Raw genomic sequence first — 9,252 nt, forward strand, 5'->3', positions numbered from 1 at the left:
ATACACATACGGAAAGGCAAACCGCAAAAGGTGGCTGAGATGGAGATTGCTCGCACTCTCATAGAGTGCAATATCTCCTTCAATGTTTTGAGGACTAACCAATGGAAGAGGATGGTCAGAGCTATAGCCCAAGTTGGACACACGGAGTCATGGTCAGGGCTTGAGTACAAAAAGATGCGCACCACAAGGCATTGGTGCCAGTGAAAGCAGGTAGGCAACAATTTGGTTGCACTATCATTTCGGATGGCTGGAGTGACACACGACGACGACACATCATCAATATTCTTGTCTCTTCATGTCTTGGTACATATTTCTTACGCGCTGTGGATGTTGGGAAGGCAGGCGAACGCATCACTGCTGAGAGTATCTACGAGCATATTCGCCAGGCAATTGTTGAGGTTGGTCCAGAGAATGTGGTGTAGGTTGTAACAGACAATGCTGCTAATTGCAAGGCAATGGGAGACATGGTGGAGGCGGAGTTTCCTCGCATTGTGTGGACTCCATGTGCAGCCCATCGCCTTGATTTGCTTATGGAGGACATAGGCAAGCTGAGTTGGGTGCAACCCACAGTTTCTGATGCCACGAAGATCACTACATTCTTCAGAAAGAAGCAGCACGCATTGGCTATCTTTAGGAGCCACAGCAACCTAGATATGGTGCGGCCATCCAAGACAAGATTTGCCTATATGTATTTGGTGCTACACAGGCTTTTCAAATTGAGAGATCCACTATTACAGACAGTTGTGGATCCAAAGTGGAGAGATATGTATCATTCACAGACAGAGCCCACCAAATACATACAGAGACGGATACTGGATGGGACCCTCTGGACGGATGTGCAAACTCTCTTAGTGGCTTTGCAACCAGTATTTGTACTTCTGCGAGTCACAGACATGGAGGGCTCCACTTTGGGCTTAGTGTACCACCTCTTCATGCAGATGAAGAGTCATATTGCAGCCTGTACGTCCCTGACACAGAATTGGTAAGTAAAATCTTGATTCTTGACTTACTAATTGCTCTACTTCTCTGTTTATTTTACTCTTGCAACCGAGATGATATATTGGCTATTGTGGATTATCGATGGGGGTATATGAGTCACCCCATTCATGGGATGGCTGCATTCCTCCATCCTTTCTACAAGACGCCACTTCTCTTTCATGATAGGGAGGTGCTCACCTTACGAGATAGGTACATTAATAGTATTTATGATGTGGAGGAGCAATTGGAGATTGATGCGGAGCTCTGCAGAGCTGGGTCAACAACTTGGGACCCTCATTTGCTAGAGTTGTTGCTCTTAGACCAGAGGCCACCAATCTTCCTCTTACTTGGTGGCAAAGCTATGGAAGACAGGGTCTTCCACAGCTTACAGATATAGCTCTGCGAGTGCTATCTCAGGTATGTATATCATGTATGTACTATGCCATTTGAACTAGTCTTGTGAAGCTTGTTGGGAATTGCCGAGCTCACATGAATGAAGCACTTTTTTTGAATTGGAGTGCAGGATTGTTCAGCACAGGTGCTTGTGAGCGCAACTGGAGCGCTTAAAGGACTGTCTTACGCCAGAATGCTGTGGAGGGAGCATTTGGTATATGTGTTTTTCTAAGGGAAGTTCGATTGTAACAGCTCAATCGTTTGAGCACCTCTCAACTAGAGAGACTGGTCTATTGTAGGGCCAACATGAAGCTCGTACGAGCTTATCATGCTTTGGGCTCCCCAAAACAGGTGAGTTTATCCTATTCATTCTCTTATGGGGATTGGCCTCCCATTTACATAGCTTTTATACTAGTAACTATAGTATACAAAAAGTTGAGTCGTTGACACTCCGCGTTCTCTTTGGTTTTACGTTGAATAGGTGGATCCAACACGTGTCAAGCTGGTCCCAGATCCTACCACCATTGATGAGGCAGAGCAACGGTTGAGAGATGAGCAGGACGAGATTCTTTTCCTCCTGCATAGAGAGCTGGAGAGTGTAGACAGGCGGGTGACGAGATCGAGAGCCCGGGCTTATAAAATTCAGCTACATGAGGGACCTGCACAGATGTAGAGAGTTTTGGCCGGAGAGGCGCTCGGAGAGGGAAGCTGCCTATTCAGACTCCTCGAGCACGTGCGAATGAGGCCGTTCGCCTCATTCACACTACCCAGCAAGATGATGCAGAGGCAGGGACAGGGACATCTGAGGCAGCCCACCCACCTGTGCCCATGATGACAAGGCCTGAGTATGATGACGAGGGCAATGTCATCACGGAGGGTTATATGCTTGATTCTCCAGGGTCATCATCCTCATCGGATGATGAGTTTTGATTTGGATTACCTTAGTTTTGATTTGGTGTTGTATGGACATGGCACATTTTGTCATTATTCATAGACTCATTTTCAAATTTCATCATTTTTTGATGTGAATTGTGAGTTGTCATGACTCACTTGTGATAATGTGACTTGTCTTAAGTAATAAGTATTAAGTATTAAGTACGATTAACTTAAGTATGATTGACGACTTTGTGATTCTAATTTCCCACTTTTGAATTAGTAGGTTTTGACCTTGTTGTATCTCTATTTCGAAAGTTTTATATGTCAATGTGGATATGGACTGAAATTTTATGTAGGTGGCTGAAATTTCTGAGATTTTATGTATTTTTACCAATGGTACGTATTTTTACGTACCTTAAAATTTTTTCTCGTACCAAACAACGTACAGTACGTACGGATCCATACAGTACATAACGTTTGGAACCACCTTGCTTAGGACCGTCGGGGCACTTTTTCCCTCTTTAGGAGGTTTTTTTCCCCCGGCTTGTATATACGCCCATCCTTCTAGGGCTAACTTATCTTTTGTACATTGACACAATCTAACACATTGTGTGTTGTGTGCATTCTTGCTTCTTCTTCTCCAAGCTTTGTGTGCTTTCCTGCAACCTTAATTCCAACAATTGGTATCAGAGCAGGCATCAGCTCTCCCAGGGCTACGCCGCCGGCACCCTCCGACTCACGTTCTCCGATTGAGGTGAGCTTTCACGAGCGCTTGCAGGTCCCTATACTCTGCAAATAAGCCCATAGGGCTGAGCGTTCTCAGAAATCCCATCTGAGGTCGTTTCGGGCACCGTTTTTGCATTGCAAGTTCTGCACAGGTGTTTTCGTCATTTTCTGCAGAAATTTTGACAGTGCAGTTTTCTGCAAAACAGGCATACGTATTCTATTGTGGACCGTGCTACATAGCACGATTTGTTCTCTGTTCAGTCTTTGCTTCATTACAGGTAGCTTTTGCATCAGTTTCAGTCAGTGGGCCATGGCTGATAACAGCAATGATGTATTTCGCATGTTGTCTGCTGAAGACAAACTGGATGGAGACAGCAACTACCCACTTTGGGCATACATGATGCAGCATGTTTTGGTTGCAAAAGGAGTGTGGAACATTGTGCAGGGTATGGATGTACGTCCAGGTTCTGTGGATGTAGGATCTGTTAAGGATGTTGCAGGATCTAGCAGCTCTATTGTTGCTACTGTTTTACCCACTGCTGAACAAGCTCGTTGGGATGGTAAAGATGCGCAGGCTCATGCCTTGATTGCACTTTCTGTCAAACGTAACATCACCCCACATATTCGTTCAGCTAAAACAGCAAAACAGGCTTGGGATATTCTAGCTGGTTTGTATGCAGGTCGTAATTAGGCAAAAATCTCTTACCTGCGTAAAGAGCTGGAATCGAAGATTATGTAGGAAGATGATGACATGAATGTTTTTCTTGCTGAGATTAAAGATCTCAAGGAACAGTTGATTTCTGTAGGTGAGATTATTCCTGATCATTCTCTTGTGCAGACTGTTCTTGATGCTTTACTAGAGTCATATCAGACTTTTGCTTCCACGTGGAGACTTGTTACTGAGGACAGACCTGATGTGGTCAAGTATGATACTTTAGTCAACAAGCTCTTGCAAGAAGCGCAGTCCAGGTAAAACAGGGCCAGGCAGCGTGATCAAGCATTTATTGCTGCCCAGCAGAGAAGAAGTGGTAAGGCAGCCCCTTCCACTGTTTCTTCTCCTATTAGTAGGTTTGCAACTTCTTCTCCTTCCACAGGTACCAACAATAAGTCTGAGAAGGCTCTTGATAAAGGCAAGAAAAAGACCAGGTGCAACTATTGTAAGGCAACTGATCATGTCATTAAGAATTGCCCTAAGCTAAAGACTAAAGAGGCAAAGAAGAAAGAGTCAAATGTAGCCACAATAGCGGATGCTTCTACAAATGCAGATTCTGTAAATGTTGTGCAGGATACAGAATGGGCGTTTAGCGTGTATTGTCAGTATGACCCATCTGTACATGATGCATGTTTGGCAGTTTCTGTTGACTCTCATGTATGGTATTTTGACAGTGGTGCTACAAAGCACATTACCTCGCATCGTGATATGTTCACTTCTCTTGAGGCTGTCCCTAATGGGAATACTATCATATGTGCCAATAATGCTTCTTACCTAGTGAAAGGCATTGGTAAAATTATGCTTACCGCTACAAATGGCAGCACTTTCACACTTTCAGATGCTTTGTATGTGCCAGGGATAAAGAAGAATCTATTGTCTGTCTCTGCACTTGCTAGACTTGGACTTGTAGTCAAATTTGTGGATGATAGATGTACTGTTCATGATTTGACTTCTGGTGATACGATTATTGTATCTGGCACCTTGTTTCGTGGGATGTATAGGCTCAATTCTTATGACAAGTGTATGGAAGATTCAGCAAATGCAGTTTCTGATGAAAAGGCAGTTTCAGATGCAAAACTATGGCATGCTCGTTTTGGTCATCTAAACTTTGCTAGTTTGCTGCGTTTGCAGAAATTTGATATGGTTGCTTCCTTGCCCCCTCTTGTTGAAACATGTTTGTGAAGGCTGTATTTTGGGCAAAATGCAGTGTTCTGCGTTTCCAAAGGATAGTTCTGTGCGGGCCACTCGCAAATTGCAACTTGTACATAGTGATGTATGTGGGCCTATGCAAACTCCATCATTTGGTAAACACTTGTACTTCGTGACTTTCATTGATGATTACTCAAGGCATGCATGGGTATATCCACTGAAGGCAAAGTCCGAAGTGTTCTTGTGCTTCAAACAGTTTTTGCTTATGGGGTTGAAAATGTATCCAATTGTAATGTGGGCACCCTCCGTTCTGATCGAGGGGGGGAGTACATGTCTAAAGAGTTTGATGCATTTCTAGCTAGTCATGGGATAAAACACCAATGTACAGTTCCGTATACCCCTCAGCAAAATGGTGTTGCTGAGAGAAAAAACAGGTCACTTGGCACGATGTATGGTCAAGAGCCAAGCTTTGCCACATGCATTTTGACTTGAGGCTATCATGTGTGCTGCATATATACTCAACAGGTGTCCCACTAAGGCCTTGCAGTCTATTACTCCATACGAAGCTTGGCATGGCAGGAAGCCTTCTATTGGTCACTTACGTGTCTTTGGTTGCTTGGCCTATGCTTTAGTGCTTGTGCAACAACGTAGAAAATTGGATGATAAGGCTATCAAATGCATTTTTGTTGGTTACAGTGCTGAGAGCAAGGGTTACAGATTGTATCATCCGCAGTCAAAGCGTATCTTGATTAGTTGAGATGTTGTTTTTGTGGAAGATGCTGTACAGCCTTTGTTATCATGTACCAAAGAGACAGGTGTGAGCTCACGGGATGTATTTGATACGTTATTTCCTCTATTTACAGGTGGAAATTCAAATGTAAGTCCTAATGAGGCAAATATTCAGCCTATGTAGATTTCAAATGACATCATAGATCAGCCTATTTCTGATGCAGATTTACAGGATGTAATCTGTAAGATTCCTCCCCCAACCCTTTTTTGATGTCTAGTATCTTCCCCTGTAATCAATCCCTCTTCAGAAATATAAAGACCTTATTTCTAACTGTTTTAGCCTAGAGAGAGAAAATTATTCTAGAGAGAGAATATTCAGATTATGAATATTTTTTGGATAGAAAAATAACTCATCTTATTAAAATAAGTTACCCTGAAACAGAAATTCAAAAAGGATTTTCCAATGTGCAATTGGAATTAATTAGAAATAGGTATAAAGAACCTTAGTCTAAGGGTCTAGATTTTCAGAAATTTTTGGATTATGGTCCAATTAAGGTTCCTATGGGCCAATAGCATCAATCCATGTGTAAGGAGGAGATAAATCCAATTTGTAAAAGAAGATACCCAAAAAGGAGTAAATGCTCACATAAGATGAAGAGTTGAAAATGTACAAGGTTTATTAGTAAAAAAACTATGAGAAATAGAATTTTGACACATGTGTAAGGAAGGAGAGTTCTTTAAAGAAGGTGCATATTTCACATAAGATGAAGAGTTGAAAATGTACAAGGTTTATTAGTAAAAAACTATGAGCAATAAAATTTTGACACATATGTAAGGAAGAGTTCTTTAAAGAAGGTGCATATTTCACATAAGATGAAGAGTTGAAAATATACAAGGTTTATTAGTAAAAAAACTATGAGCAATACAATTTTGACACATATGTAAGGAAGGGGAGTTCTTTAAAGGAGGTGCATATTTCACATGCTTGAATGAGTTTTAAACTAAAAAATAATGTGATATTTTTATCTCTCATCTCTCTTGAACCAAACCAAATCAAAATGGAACCAAACCGAATCAAAAAGTAACCAAACTAGGTCCAAATCTAGTCCAAATTCAACCAAACTGACTTGGAAAATTCTAGAATCAGTTTGTTTGGTTAGGAGCTCAATTTTTCCTATAAATAGAAGCCTCCCCTTGTTGAAAAAAATATAGTGTCTTATGCATTGTTACTCTACTCCACCTAAGCCAAGAACTATGAATTCTTTAATAATTCACTAGTTTTTGACACTTCTCTCTTTCTTAAATCCCCATTGGTGGCTCCATCAACATACTAAACCAATTGATTGGTTGGGGGCCTCTACCGTGATCAAAGAATCAAGCAAATTATAAGATAAGTATAGTGAATTTTGATCTTTTCTATAATTTCTCAATGATTCTCTCTTCTCAACCCCTCTCAAGCTTGAGAAGCTTAATTGATATGGTTTTTGAAATGCTATTGAAGTTAATTAATTAATGATAGTAAAGAATTACATAAGATTCTATTTATATTTAATTCTAATGGTTTTTCTCTCTCTCACTTAAGAAATGGTCATACTCATGACCCTTTTCAATCCAAATGAAACTTTTCATAAGGCTTTTCCTTAATCCAAGATTAAGCTATGCTTGAGGCCAAATTAATGGCTTTTTTCTATACTTTTAGTTTATGTTTATCGATGATTCAATCTATTATGGATTGATGATCCAATTAGAGACCATTCTAATTATTTCCTTAATGATAAGCCTTATCCCTTAGAAAAAATTAAGATTTATCAGTCATAGTAGCGGAGCTATGGCAAAATTTTTATAGAAATTACGCATAGAATATTTTCATTCAAAGCATAAAAAGAGGACTTCCTACCATATTCTAGGAACTATCATCCTAGATTAATTAAAAGAATTTTATTATGCATGGAGATATGGATGTTTGCATGTAGATGTAGAGGTATGGATGTGAGTGTGAATGTGGAGGTGGATGTATGCATGGAGATGTGGATGTATGCACGTAGAAGTAGATGTATAGATGAGGATGTAAATGGAGATGTGGATGTTTGCATGTAGATGTAGATGTATGGATGTGAGAGTGAATGTGGAGGTGGATGTATGCATGGAGATGTGGATGTATGCATGTAGAAGTAGATGTATAGATGAGGATGTAAATGGAGATGTGGATGGATGCATGTAGATGTAGATGTATAGATGTAGATGTGAATGGAGATGTGGATGTATGCATGTAGATGTAGATGTATAGATGTAGATGTGGATGTGGGGGTGGATGGATGCATGTAGATGTAGATGTATAGATGTAGATGTGAATGGAGATGTGGATGTATGCATGTAGATGTAGATGTATAGATGTAGATGTGGAGGTGGAGGTGGATGTATGCATGTAGATGTAGATGTAAATGTAGATGTGGAGGTGGATGTATGCATGTAGATGTAGATGTATAGATGTAGATGTGGATGTGGAGGTGGATGGATGCATGTAGATGTAGATGTATAGATGTGGATGTGGATGTGGAGGTGGATGGATGCATGTAGATGTAGATGTATAGATGTAGATGTGAATGGAGATGTGGATGTATGCATGTAGATGTAGATGTATAGATGTAGATGTGGATGTGGAGGTGGATGTATGCATGTAGATGTAGATGTGGATGTAGATGTGGAGGTGGATGTATGCATGTAGATGTAGATGTATAGATGTGGATGTGAATGTGGAGGTGGATGTATGCATGGAGATGTGGATGTATGCATGTAGAAGTAGATGTATAGATGAGGATGTAAATGGAGATGTGGATGGATGCATGTAGATGTAGATGTATAGATGTAGATGTGAATGGAGATGTGGATGTATGCATGTAGATGTAGATGTATAGATGTAGATGTGGATGTGGATGTGGAGGTGGATGGATGCATGTAGATGTAGATGTATAGATGTAGATGTGAATGGAGATGTGGATGTATGCATGTAGATGTAGATGTATAGATGTGGATGTGAATGTGGAGGTGGATGTATGCATATAGATGTAGATGTGTGGAGGTGAATGTGAATGTGAATATGGATGTGGATGTATGCATAGAGATGTAGATGTATGCATGTAGATGTGAATGTACGCATATAGATGTGGATGTATGGATGTGAATATACGATATGTGATGTGAGGGAATCTGAAGTGATGAGATGGAAATGATGTGATGGGATGAGTATACATATAAATGGAATATGGAATAAGTAATGTAGATTGATGAGGGATAATGTGGAAAAATGAAAGTTAAAATAGAAATTGTATTATAAACTGTTTGTAAATGCTGTTTGTAAATGATTGTTTTATGTCAAGAATGCTGGGGGGAGCATTTTGACCGTCTTGTGATTAAGGTCGTGATGGTAAAGTTGCAACTGCTGACGGGGAGTCAATGAAGGACGTCTCGCGTAGCAAGGTCGGCCGAGGTCTTGACCAGCCTCGGTGCGATTAAAATGGTGAGCTTCCAGTACGGTGGATGAGGGGCCAAGGAAGCGGCCTATGAGTGAAGCGCTAGGTCACCTGCGAAGGATCCTAGAGGGTGCTGACCATACGGTGCTCGGGCTCTGGGTCGCCTAGGATACCCACGCGTGCGTCGAGGAAGATATTGGAACAAGAGTAGGAGTTGTT

At 40.9% G+C, this 9,252-nt stretch overlaps 1 pseudogene; it reads left to right on the forward strand.

Annotated features, from left to right (window-relative positions):
• The first annotated feature begins 1,111 nt into the window (after nucleotides 1-1,111).
• Nucleotides 1,112-2,402, forward strand: LOC147607222 (uncharacterized; annotated as a pseudogene).
• The last annotated feature ends 6,850 nt before the right edge of the window (nucleotides 2,403-9,252 follow it).

The sequence above is a fragment of the Cibotium barometz genome, chromosome 56 (assembly GCF_041138505.1).
Source record: "Cibotium barometz isolate CiBa-2024 chromosome 56, ASM4113850v1, whole genome shotgun sequence".
In the NCBI taxonomy this organism is placed as follows: domain Eukaryota; kingdom Viridiplantae; phylum Streptophyta; class Polypodiopsida; order Cyatheales; family Cibotiaceae; genus Cibotium; species Cibotium barometz.